This window comes from Oryx dammah, unplaced genomic scaffold (assembly GCF_014754425.2).
Source record: "Oryx dammah isolate SB20612 unplaced genomic scaffold, SCBI_Odam_1.1 HiC_scaffold_2, whole genome shotgun sequence".
Classification (NCBI taxonomy): domain Eukaryota; kingdom Metazoa; phylum Chordata; class Mammalia; order Artiodactyla; family Bovidae; genus Oryx; species Oryx dammah.
Window position 1 is genome coordinate 45,477,424 of NW_024070186.1, and position 14,212 is coordinate 45,491,635.

The following is a 14,212-nucleotide window of genomic DNA, read 5'->3' on the forward strand; positions in this document are numbered from 1 at the left end:
CCTTCAGACTCATATTCATAGTTTGGCTCCAGGTGCTGAGGATAGTGGTGTATTCCTTTTCCATTGTTGCTGTAACAAATTACTACAAATTCAGTGGCTTAAAATAACATGAGTGAGTGAAGTCACTCAGTCGTGTCCGACTCTGCGACCCCGTGGACTACCAGGCTCCTCCGGCCATGGGATTCTCCAGGCAAGAATACTGGAGTGGGTTACCATTTCCTTCTCTAGGAGATCTTCCCCACCCAGGGATCGAACCCGGTCTCCCGCATTGGAGGCAGACGCTTTAACCTCTGAGCCACAGTTTTTTATAGTTCTGGAGGTCAGAAGCCCAAAATGGGTTTCACTGGGCAAAAATGAAATTATTGAAGGGCTGTGTTCTTTCTGAGGCCCTGAGGGAGAACCCATTCTCTTCCCTATTCCAGTTCCTAGAGGCCTGGATTCCTTGGCTTGTGGCCCCTTCCTCTGTTTTCTACACCAGCAATAGCCAGTTGAATCTTTCCTACATCCCAGAACTCTGACCTCTGTTTCTGTTATCACATCTCCTCTCCCATTCTTCTGCCTCCCTCTTTCACTTACAAGGAAGTTTGTGACTACACTGGATTATGTTAATCCAGAATAATCTCCCCATTGCATGGTGTTTAATCACATGTGTAGTCTCTTTTGCCATATTATATATGATAATGTATTTACCATTTCCAGGGATTAGAATGTATGCAATTTGTGGGGTTGGGGGGGCATTTTTCCCCTACTGTAATTAGCAGTAAGGAAAACAAAGGCCCCATTTTAGTAGTGAGGCCCTGAATGAAGTGAGGCTGGTTGTGATAAAGAATCTTAGTACGTGAATAAGGTGTGAGAGCCAAACTCAGCAGTGGGATCTTCCCTATGACAGTTGCAAATTCCTCAGGTATTGCTTCTAAGACAGGTAGCTTGGTGAAGGCACATTTTATTATCCTGGCCCCTGCCTCCCTATCATCTTTCATTCAGTTGCTTTTTGGCTCAACTTGATGTGTTGGAGCTGGCTTTCATCAATTTTATTTTTAGTGTTGATAGCTTGAAATTGTCCATAGAGGGAGTATTTACACCATGGAAATGGGCAAACACTATAAATCAGCCCCTTGCCCCCACCCCTCAAGAACTGGTTGTCAAACATTTGCCAGCACACTACTGGAGGTACTAGAGATGTAAGGGTTATAGAAATGCAATATAGAATATAGACCTAGAGCCAGGCTGCTTCTGTTTCAATCTTGGTTTTGCTACTGTTAGCTTTGATAGATCAGGCAAGTTACTTAATCCTTCTGTGCCTCAATTTCTCCATCAGTTTAATAGAGGTAACAATCTGAAAGAGATGGGACTACCAGACCACCTGACCTGCCTCTTGAGAAATCTGTATGCAGGTCAGGAAGCAACAGTTAGAACTGGACATGGAACAACAGACTGGTTTCAAATAGGAAAAGGAGTAGGTCAAGGCTGTATATTGTTACCCTGCTTATTTAACTTATATGCAGAGTACATCATGAGAAACGCTGGACTGGAAGAAACACAAGCTGGAATCAAGATTGCCGGGAGAAATATCAATAACCTCAGATATGCAGATGACACCACCCTTATGGCAGAAAGTGAAGAGGAACTAAAAAGCCTCTTGATGAAAGTGAAAGTGGAGAGTGAAAAAGTTGGCTTAAAGCTCAACATTCAGGAAACAAAGATCATGGCATCCAGTCCCATCACTTCCTGAGAAATAGATGGGGAAACAGTGGAAACAGTGTCAGACTTTATTTTTTTGGGCTCCAAAATCACTGCAGATGGTGATTGCAGCCATGAAATTAAAAGATGCTTACTCCTTGGGAGAAAAGTTATGACCAACCTAGACAGCATATTCAAAAGCAGAGGCATTACTTTGCCAACTAAGGTCCGTCTAGTCAAGGCTATGGTTTTTCCTGTGGTCATGTATGGATGTGAGAGTTGGACTGTGAAGGCTGAGCACCAAAGAATTGATGCTTTTGAACTGTGGTGTTGGAGAAGACTCTTGAGAGCCCCTTGGACTGCAAGGAGATCCAACCAGTCCATCCTAAAGGAAATCAATCCTGAATATTCACTGGAAGGACTGAGGTTGAAGCTGAAACTCCAATACTTTGGCCACCTCATGCGAAGAATTGACTCATTGGAAAAGACTCTGATGCTGGGAGGGCTTGGGGGCAGGAGGAGAAGGGGACGACAGAGGATGAGATGGCTGGATAGCATCACTGACTCGATGGACGTGAGTCTGAGTGAACTCCGGGAGTTGGTGATGGACAGGGAGGCCTGGTGTGCTGCGATTCATGGGGTCCCAAAGAGTCGGACACAACTTAGCGACTGAACTGAACTGAACTGAACAATAATATCTGCCTCAAGGGCGAATTTTGGTGAGAAAATAAGCATTTGGAACAGGGTGTAGTACACAAAAAGCATACATACTGTTTTAGGTGCTGTGGGAGCTAGGGATTTGCTAATTGTCATTTCATATTTTCACCTTAGAAAAAATACTGAGGATCTCAGACGCTGGAAGCCTAGTCCCCAGAAGAGCTAGAGAGTAAGGGTTCTGCTTGAGTATGTGTCTTTCTTCCTCTGGCCCCTCCTTGACCTACTTCTCTGCACAACCCCGAGGACAGTGCATGTCATAAGCATTTTTGAGCCCTGCCACTGGTCTGTGCATTCTGTAATTGCCTTGTCACCCTGAGGCACAGCGCCATGGCCTTCAGAGCTCTTAGAGCAGAAAGGGACAGATAGCTGCCAACATCTGCACGAGCATTTGTCAAACATTTGCTTCCTACTTTCCATACAATAGGCAAAGGTATACTTAGAATTAGCTGTTTATGTAAAAGGAGAGAGTCTAAATCCTGTTTAAAAGGGCAAGTTTAGTGTCCACGTTGGCCCTATCTGATTGTGGAACTCAATCATTTTATTATTATAAAGTTACAGGGGGTAAATGATACATAGGAAGAAGCACTGTACTAATAGTCAAGAGTTTGATACTTAAATCCTGGTGTTCTTGACTAGAATTTAAATATTTGATTGTTGAATTAACCTAGGTCATCTTAAAAGGCTCTTTCTCCCAAGACTTATTTTGAAGAAAATTATGAAAGTGGATGATGGGGTCCAGCCCCGGTGGATCCAGGGTAATTCGAAGGTGGGGACGGCATTGGCGTCCTAGGAAAAAACTTATTCAATATAGAGAGAGATTGGAAAATTAGCGGAGAAAAGGAGGCTGAATCACTTGGTTTACGTGTGATACCAGTCACCACCTACTTAGGCCACAGGCGTCTTTCTGTTGTCCCGAAGGAGAGGAGGCACTGAGGCCTCCCTGGTCCGATCTTAGAAGCCCAGGCAAAATTAGCAGGCTTGGTGAGTACCCACGTACCAGATGGGAATTCAGCCAGAAGGGGAAAGAAAGACACGGGGGAATCAGCCTTTCCAGAAACTGATCCGATTTCTTTATATTTTAGGTTTGCTTATATACCTTTTGTTATACATAGGGATGAATACAGTCACGCGGGGGTCAGCAGTCCTGACCTTTATCAAAATCAGGTGCTTCACATAAATGTATAAAAAAAAGTGTTAGGGGTTTTACATCATCTTCTGACCATGAAGCCTGCTGACATTTTATGATCCTTTCTTTCTGATAACCAAAAAACTTATTTTTTCCAAGGGTGTTTTTTCTTAAACCAGCCACCACCCTCTGAAGGTAGCAGATAAAGTTGCATTCCTATAGGGTGAGGGTGTAGTGGGTTACAACTAAGAAAGGAATTTATTTAACCTAAGGTTAACATGATTAATCTTAAAGGTTAATACTTATTTCTCCTACATGCTAGTTATATTCATTATAAGGGCAGGGAATATGGAGATTTAGCAGCAAACATCAGCCCAACAAATGAAAACCCTTCACCAATGTTCCCCTTAAGATCTATTTAGTCTTAAGATAGTGATAAAGTTACATTTTTACATAGCAAGGACACAGTGATTTATAACAAAGTACAGTGATCTATAACAAAAGAGAAAATTCATTAACTAAAAAAGTCTAGTATTGCTAACTTTATAAACTACTATATTTCCTTTTCTAATTCCAAATACATTGATTAATATATTCCCAGGTGCCTAAGGATATGGAGGCCTGGTGGCAATCATTGACTCAACAATGAGAAAAGCCCTATTCTAATTAAGACTTTCAAAATACTCCAAACTCTCTGTGCTGTTTATGGTTGAGAGGTTGTCACACGAGCTAGTCTGTCAGCAGAGGTTTGACCTGAGACACCCTTGTCACACCCAGGGCAGGGAATTAGCAGCAATTATTGTCACAACAAATGAAAAACCCTTCACCAATATAATTCCTAACCAACCCACTACACCAATAATTTCTAACTTCCCAAAAGAATCTGCCTTTAGTAAGTCTAAAACATCTCATGCCTCTCACGACTGGGAGGCTGTAAACAATCACATGTGGCCAGATGAACCTGTACAGGCAGGCTAGATAACCATCAGAGGAGTTCGTAAGTTGAAACACTCTTGTCATGCCCAGGAATTTTTATTGACTTGGAGCTGTAAGTTAACTCCTTCTCTGAGAGAGGTAATGGGGGTCAGCCCCCCGTAAAGTCAGAGGTATAGGTGAGAGCATAAAACAGTAAAGTAGGCAGACCCTGGTTTTGGGGGTAGATGCTCGGGAACAGGGGGTTTCCTGAGGCTTGATCTGCCTTTGCGTATGCCGAAGCCTCCTTCCTCATGACTTTTGCCATGGGCAGAGTTCCTCACACTGGCTCCCGGCAAGTGGATAGTCTAGTTTCCTCAACCAGACCTACAGATTTGAATTCAAAGTACAGGGCAATTTATAACAAAACTAAATAGATGTTTCCTGTAAGAAAACCTTAGGTGGCAGTCATTATCTGTGCAGCCAGTGAGTTGTGAAGATTTGAAATTATTGTGCAGTGATAAAGGCTGCTGGGCCTCTGAGTCTATAGGGAAAGGACATGTTTGCTGGAAGCATTGGGTGCAGTTGTTTTGGGCAAAGCCTGGTGACAGTGGTCAGAAGGTGGTTTGGTAAAGGAAATAAGCCAATGGCTTCCTCCCATAAAGAAATTCTGAGGAAAGAGAAGCAAAAACTTAATCTTTAAACATCTTATTCACCCAGTAAATGGATCCTAATCGGAAGTGAGTTTTTATACAGACATTGAGGAAGTGAGAAGCCCCTGGAAGCCTAAAAGAGGAAGGGGGCAGGATTCTGTGTCATTTTTTTTCTCTTGTTATTGCAAACTGCTCCCTTCTCAGCGTCTCCTCTTTCACCTTGGAAGTCCCGGTCATTGTTTCTGTGTTCCTTCCTCTTGCCCTTTTCTTCTTCCCTCTCTCTCTGTCCCTCTCCTCTCTCTGCCTGAAGTGACTCGTTTATGTTCATATTGTATAATGTCTTTGAGTTATTTGGTGACCTGGGGTCAATAAATTGTTGTTCAGTCACCAAGTCATGTCCGACTCTTCATGACCCCATGGACTTCAGCACGCCAGGCTTCCCTGTCCTTCATTATCGCCTGGAGTTTGCCCAAGTTCGTGTCCATTGAATCAGTGATGCCATCCAACCATCTCATCCTCTGTCGTCCCCTTCTCCTCCTGCCTTCAGTCTTTCCCAGCATCAGAGTCTTTTCCAACGAGTCAGCTGTTTGTATCAGGTGGCCAAATTATTGGAGCTTTAGCTTCAGTATCAGTCCTTCCAATGAATATTCAGGATTGATTTATTTTAGGATTGACTTGCTTGACCTCCATGCTGCCCAATGGGCTCTCAAGAGTCTTCTCCAGCACAGCAGTTTGAAAGCATCAACTATTTGGCACTCAGTCTTCTTCATGATCCCACTCTCACATCCATACCTGACTACTGAAAAGACCATAGCCTTGATTGTATGGACCTTTGTCGGCAAAGTGATGTTGGGCTTTATACAATTATCACCTTTATTCATTTGCTAGGGCTGCTGTTACTAAGTCCTACAATTGGAGTGGTGTAAATGACAGAAAGGTGTTGTCTCTCAGTTCTGGAGGCTGGAAGTCCAAGATCAAGGTGTTGGCGTGGTGGTGGACTCCTGAGGTTTGTGACCGAGCACCTGTCTCATGCCTTTCCCCAGACGCTGGTGTTTTGTTGGCAGTCTTGAGCATTCCTTAGCTTGTAGATACATCATCCTGATCTCTGCCTTCATGTTCACATGGTGTTCTCCCCATGTATGTATCTGTATCTCTGTCCACATTTCCTCTTTTTATAAAATCACCAATCATGTTGGATTAAGGCCTACCCCTAAAATGACTTCATTTAATTTGGTTGCCTCTGTAAAATACCCTCTTGCCAAAATCGGGTCACATTCTGAGAGTTGGGACTTTAATATCTTTTGTGGTAGTGGGGGATGGGAAACAGAATTCAACACATAACAGCATCTAAGGCTATGCATGGAGCAATCAGGTGTCTAAATGGTTCAGTAAAGTAATTACAAATGTTATAGAGCATTTCCCATAGGCTGGTCACTTTATACATGACTTAAAAGAATAAGAAACATGCTATGTTGATCCCCATTTTACAGATGAAGAAAGCAGGGCTTAGAATAAGTGACCTACCCACAGTCACATGGATAGTACATGGCAACACCAAGTTTCAAGCTCAGGATTAACCTGAATGTCTGAAGTTGCAAATGCAATGCATTCTACCTCCAGGATAGACCACTGGACCTAGAATAAAAGTTTTTTCATAGAAAAAGCCCTGTGCTCTTTATTTCATTTTTACTAAGTAAAATCTATTCATCTCTTACTCCATTTCGCCAGTTGGGCTTTCGTGGTAGCTCAGCTGGTAAAGAATCTACCTGCGATGCAGGAGACCCCAGTTCGATCCCTAGGTTGGGAAGATCCCCTGGAGGAGGGCATGGCAACCCACTCCAGTATTACTGCCTGGAGAATCTTATGGACAGAGGAGGCTGGAGGGCTACAGTCCATGGGGTCACAAAGAGTTGGACACAACTGAGCGACTAAACATACAAACATATAGGCCAATCATCCCTGCTACTGTTTATGATAATATTTTGATGAATTTTGGTAACTGCAAAAAGTCATGTGTACCACCACAGCCTAGAATAGATCCTTCACCCTAAGAAGTTTCCTCCTGGCCCTTTGTAATCATCCCATGCCTGTCCCCAACTCCCAGGAATAGGCAGCCACTGATCTGTTCTGTGTCAATTTCGTATAGGCCTAGTTTTTGTTTATGAGTGCTAAAATCCTAAAAGAACCAAGTCTTCATTATTAACCAAAGAAAGCTGAACAAGGAAAGCGGGGAAGAGCCCTCTCATTTGCAGTTACAGAGGGAGAGAAATAACTTTTTGTTAAACTTGTTAAAATAGTTTGATTTGGTAAGAGTTAATTTGATAACGTTCACAAGATTATTAATTGTCCTACTCTTATTTAAAAATTCATCTATTTTGCAGTTTGCATTGACCTTTGACACCTTTATAATATCATGCATTGGTCATTTGGAAATATTGGCTGGCCGTCATACAGGTCTTCCGAATGTGGCACATTTCCATATACAATAAGAGAAATTCACATTTGTTAATATCACCACTGATCTCATCAGAAAAGCCTTTAAGGGTTGGGAAGCTGTCAAGTTCATGGTGGCTGTCAGAAGTTTCCAAAAATTTTAATGTCATCTTTAAAATTTGAATTTTATTATTAGCAACAAACACTGTAAGTTGTTTTCCTTGAAGTGACAGTCTCACTTTATTCATTTTTGAGAAAATGTCTACCAAACCCAAATCTGAATAATCTAGTTTACCTGTCAGCTAGTCTTTCAAGTAAAAATATTATTTCATGCGAAAAGCAGTTCAACTTGCAAATCGAACATTTGCGCAAGTGCTTTCTCTTGAGACAACAATCAGACCTGGGTCTGAGGCAGAAGGGCTCTGTGTGCACTCCCCGTTTCACGCTACAGGGTATGTAAGAAACATGTGCTCAAGTAAGATACAATCTAATTGTTTTCACTGCTTCATCAAGGACATTGTATGTGACCTGGCTCCTCCCCCCAGGCCCCAGCACCTGTAAGTGCATGGAGGTGAAGAATGCAATAGCTATTAGTGTAGTTTGGTACCACTGTCCTGATTCATGCTAAAAAGATGTGTTACCCACTGTTGCTTTTGTATCATCAGTGCAAATGTCAACACCCTTTAAAAATGAAAAAATGTTTTAGTGTTACTGGGAAAGTAGTTTTGACTTCATGAAATTCTTGAAGGGGCCTTGGTTCTCCCAAGGATCTGTAAACTTTAAGAACTATCTTTCTAGTGGAGAAAGCAAAACCCAGTAACACATAAATGATGGGCTATAGTGCTACACCAAGTAGATATATTGAAATCTTTTGAACACATAAAACAGAAAAGTTTTATAAAAGTCACCTGCTATCCATGAAAATGTGATCAACTGAAGTAGAATTTTAAAAGACAAACCCAGAATTTCTTGTCTTAACAGATTATAACACCGTCAATCAAAATTCAGATTACAGATGACACATGGCCTGTCTTATATAGGACATGTTTTAGAGTTAAGACTTTGAGACATGTTAAGAATCTTAAAGAGTTGTGTAGTAAAAGACTAAGGAGGTGCTGTGCTTCATGAAGATATTTCAGAACTCAACTTCAGCCCGAATTTTCCTAGGCACAGGCTACTGCCAACCAGAAATCAGTTTAGTATTAAACTTTTTTAAAAATTATTAAATATTTATATGTAAATGTATACAACACAGATATAAGTTATAAGGCATAATAATGAAATGAACATTGATGAATTCACAACCTGATCTAAGAGTTAGAGCTTTGCCAATGCTGTTTAACCTGTCAGTTCTCTATTCTATCCTTCTGCTTTTCCAGGCTGATGTTAACAGGCTGATGTTATCTTACATTTCAGACATATTATTATTTTGCATTTTAGAAAAAGTTTTATCACAAATATCATTAAATCATATTTTTGTGCTATTAAATTGTTTTATACTGCATGTTTTATCTTTTAAAACATGTTTTTTTGTTTTTTTCAGTCAACTTTATTTTTCTAAGATTCATTCATGTTGCATGTAACTGTGATCCCTTAGTTTTCATCTCTGTATAATATTCCATTGTACGAATATACCATACTTTACTTATCCCTTCTCTCATCCATGGTCCTTTGGGTCTTCCAAGTGCTTTTCCATCTTGAACAGTGCTTGTGTAAAAGTAGTTGTACATGTCTCTTGGTACATAAGTGTAAGAGTTTCTCATGGACATATAGCAAGGGGTGAGATTGCTGAGCTGTAAGATACACACATTACTTATCTTTATGTGATAATGTCAAATTATAAAGTTTCTGGACAAATTTATAGTTCCATAAATGGTATAGAGGTGTGTGTATATGTGAAAAAAATGTATATATCTCCATTGATTTATTCCTTCCCAATACTTGATATTGTCAGACAATGTAGTGAGTGTACAGTCCAGTTCAGTCACTCAGTCATGTCCAACTCTTTGCAACCCAAAGGACAGGCCAGGCATCCCTGTCCATCACCAACTCCCAAAGTCTACTCAAACTCATGTCCATTGAGTCGGTGATGCCATCCATCCTCTGTCATCCCCTTCTCCTCCCACCTTCAATCTTTCCCAGCATCAGGGTCTTTTCAAATGAGTCAGTTCTTTGCATCAGGTGGCCAAAGTATCAGTGTTTCATCTTCAACATCAGTCTTTCCAATGAATATTCAGGACTGATTTCCTTTAGGATGGACTGGTTGGATCTCCTTGCAGTCCAAGGGACTCTCAAGAGTCTTCTCCAACACCACAGTTCAAAAGCATCAATTCCCAATCCTGAACACCCCTCCCACCTCCCACCCCATATCATCTCTCTGGATCATCCCCAATCATCAGGATTGGCAACTCATGTACACCCGTGGCTGATTCATGTCAATGTATGGCAAAACCAATACAGTATTGTAAAGCAAAATAAAGTAAAAATAAGAATTAAAAAAAAAACTGGAAAAAAAAAAAGCGTCAATTCTTTGGCACTCAGCTCTCTTTATAGTCCAACTCTCACATCCATACATGACTACTGGAAAAACCATAGCTTTGGTTAAATAGACCTTTGTTGGCAGAGTAATGTCTCTGCTTTTTTAATATGCTGTCTGGGTTGGTCATAACTTTTCTTCCAAGGAGCAGGCATCTTTTAATTTCATGTCTACAATCACCATCTGCAGTGATTTTGGAGCCCCCCAAAATAAAGTCTACCACTGTTTCCATTGTTTCCCCATCTATTTTCCATGAACTGATGGGATCAGATGCCATGATCTTAGTTTTCTGAATGTTGAGTTTTTAGCCAAACTTTTTCACTCTCTTCTTTCACTTTCAAGAGGCTCTTTAGTTCTTCTTCACTTTCTGCCATAAGTGTGGTGTCATCTGCATATCTGAAATTATTGATATTTCTCCCGACAATATTGATTCCAGCTTGTGCTTCTTCCAGCCCATCGTTTCTCATGATATACTCTGCATGTAAGTTAAATAAGCAGGGTGACAATTCACAGACTTGATGTACTCCTTTCCCAATTTGGAACCAGTCTATTGTTCCATGTCCAGTTCTAACTGTTGATTCCTGACTAGAGTACAGATTTCTCAAGAGGCAGGTCAGATGGTCTGGTATTCCCATCTCTCTCAGAATTTTCCACAGTTTGTTGTGATCCACACAGTCAAAGGCTTTGGCATAGTCAATAAAGCAGAAATAGATGTTTTTCTGGAACTCTCTTCCTTTTTCCATGATCCAGCAGATGTTGGCAATTTGATCTCTGGTTCCTCTGCCTTTTCTAAAACCAGCTTGAACATCTGGAAGTTCACGGTTCACGTAATGTTTAAGCCTGGCTTGGAGAATTTGAGTATTACTTTACTAGTGTGTCAGATGAGTGCAGTTGTGTGGTGTTTGAACATTTTTTGGCATTGCCTTTCTTAGGGATTGGGATGAAAATTGACTTTTTCCAGACCTGTGACCACTTCTGAGTTTTCTAAGATTGCTGGAATATTGAGTGCTGCACTTTCACAGCATCATCTTTCAGGATTTGAAATAGCTCAACTGGAATTCCATCACCTCCACTAGCTTTGTTCACAGTGATGCTTCCTAAGGCCCACTTGACTTTGCATTCCAGGATGTCTGGCTCTAGATGAGTGATCATACCATCGTGATTATCTGAGTCATGAAGATCTTTTTTGTATAGTTCTTCAGTGTATTCTTGCCACCTCTTCTTAATATCTTCTGCTCCTGTTAGGTCCATACCATTTCTGTCCTTTATCGAGCCCATCTTGGCATGAGATGTTCCCTTGGTATCTAATTTTCTTGAAGAGATCTCTAGTCTTTTCCATTCTATTGCTTTCCTCTATTTCTTTGCACTGATCACTGAGGAAGGCTTTCTTACCTCTCCTTGCTATTCTTTGAAACTGCACTCAAATGGGTATATCTTTCCTTTTCTCCTTTGCTTTTCACTTCTCTTCTTTTCACAGCTATTTGTAAGGCCTCCTTAGACAACCATTTTGCCTTTTTGCATTTCTTTTTCTTGGAGATGGTCTTGATGACTGCCTCCTATACAATGTCAAGAACTTCCATCCATAGTTCTTCAGGCACTCTGTCTATCAGATCCAATCTGTTGAATCTATTTCTCACTTCCACTGTATAATCATAGGGGATTTAATTTAGGTCATACCTGAATGGTCTAGTGGTTTTCCCTACTTTCTTCAATTTAAGTCTGAATTTGGCAATAAGGAGTTCATGATCTGAGCTACAGTCAGATCCTGGTCTTGTTTTTGCTGACTGTATAGAGCTTTTCCATCTTTGTCTGCAAAGAATATAATCAGTCTGATTACAGTATTGACCATCTGGTGATGTCCACGTGTAGAGCCTTCTCTTGTGTTGTTGGAAGACGGTGTTTGCTATGACCAGTGCATTCTCTTGGCAAAACTCTATTAGCATTTGCCCTGCTTCATTCTGTATTCCAAGACCAAATTTGCCTATTACTCCAGGTATTTCCTGACTTCCTACTTTTTCATTCCAGTCCCCTCTAACGAAAAGGGCATCTTTTTTGGGTATTAGCTCTAGAAGGTCTTATAGGTCTTCATAGAACCATTCAACTTCAGCTTTTTCAGCATTACTGGTTGGGTCATAGTCTTTGATTACTGTCATACTGAATGGTTTGCCTTAGAAACGAACAGAGATCATTTCTGTCGTTTTTGAGATTGCACCCAAGGACTGCATTTAGGACTCTTTTGCTGACTATGATGGCTAGTCCATTACTTCCAAGGGATTCCTGCCCACGGTAGCAGATATAAAAGTCAATTGAGTTAAATTCACCCATTCCAGTCCATTTTAGTTAGCTAATTCCTAAAATGTTGACAGTCACTCTTGCCATCTCCTATTTGACCACTTCCAATTTGCCTTAATTCATGGTCCTAACATTCCAGGTTCCTATGCAATATTGCTCTTTACAGCATTTGACTTTACATCCATCACCAGTCACATCCACAACTGGGTGTGTTTTTGCTTCGACTCCATCTCTTCAGTCTTTCTGGGGTTATTTCTCCACTGACCTCCAGTAGCATATTGGCCACCTACCAGCCTGGGGAGTTCACCTTTCAGTGTCCTATTTTTTTTTTTTTTTGCCTTTCATACTATTCATGGGGTTCTCAAGGCAAGCATACTGAAGTGGTTTGCCATTCCCTTCTTTGGCAGACCACATTTTTTCAGAACTCTCCACCATGACGTCCATCTTGGGTGGCCCTACATGGCATGGCTCATAGTTTCATTGAGTTACACAAGGCTGGGGTCCATGTGATCATATAGGTTTGTTTTCTGTGATTGTGGTTTTCAGTCTGTCTGCCCTCTGATGGAGAAGGATAAGAGGCTTATGGGAGCTTCCTGATGGGAGAGACTGACTGAAGGGGGAGAGTGGGTCTTGCTCTGATGGGCGGGGCCATTCTCAGTAAATATTTAATCCAATTTTCTTTTGACAGGGCGGAGCTGTGTTCCCTGCCTGTTATTTCACTCACTCACTCACTCACTTCAGTCGCTCAGTCATGTCTGACTCTTTGCAACGCCATAGACTGCAGCATGCCAGGCCTCCATATCCATCACCAACTCCCAGAGTTACTCAAACTCGTGTCCATTGAGTCGGAGAATCTTTCCAACCTTCTCATCCTCTGTCATCCCCTTCTATCGCCTTCAATCTTTCCCAGCATTGGGGTCTTTTCCAATGAGTCAGCTCTTCGCATCAGGTGGCCAAAGTGTTGGAGTTTCAGGTTCAACATCAGCCCTTCCAATAAATATTCAGGACTGATTTCCTTTAGGATAGACTGGTTGGATCTCCTTGCAGTCCCAGGGACTCTCAAGAGTCTTTTCCAATACCACAGTTTAAAAGCATCAATTGTTTGGTGCTCAGCTTTCTTTATAGTCCAACTCTCACATCCATACATGACCACAGGAAAAACCATGGCCTTGACTAGATGGACCTTTGTTGGCAAAGTAACGTCTCTGCTTTTTAATATGCTGTCTAGGTTGGTCATAACTTTCCTTCCAAAGAGTAAGCGTTTTTTAACTTCATGGCTGCAATCACCATCTGCAGTGATTTTGGAGCCCAGAAAAATAAAGTCAGCCTCTGTTTCCACGGTTTCCCCATCTATTTGCCATGAAGTGATGGGACCAGATGCCATGATCTTCGTTTTCTGAATGTTGAGCTTTAAGCCAACTCTTTCACTCTCCTTTATTTTCATCAAGAGGCTCTTTAGTTCTTCTTCACTTTCTACCGTATGGGTGGTGTCATCTGCATATCTAAGGTTATTAATATCTCTCCCGGCAATCTTGATTCCAGCTTGTGTTTCTCCAGCCCAACGTTTCTCATGATGTACTCCGCATAGAAGTTAAATAAGCAGGGTGACAATATACAGCCTTGACGTACTCCTTTTCCTATATGGAACCAGTCTGTTGTTCCATGTCCAGTTCTAACTGTTGCTTCCTGACCTGCATATAGGTTTCTCAAGAGGCGGGTCAAGTGGTCTGGTATTCCCATCTCTCGAAGAATTTTCCACAGTTTATTGTGATCCACACAGTCAAAGGCTTTGGAATAGCCAATAAAGCAGAAATAGATGTTTTTCTGGAACTCTCTTGCCTTTTTGATGATCCAGCGGAGTTG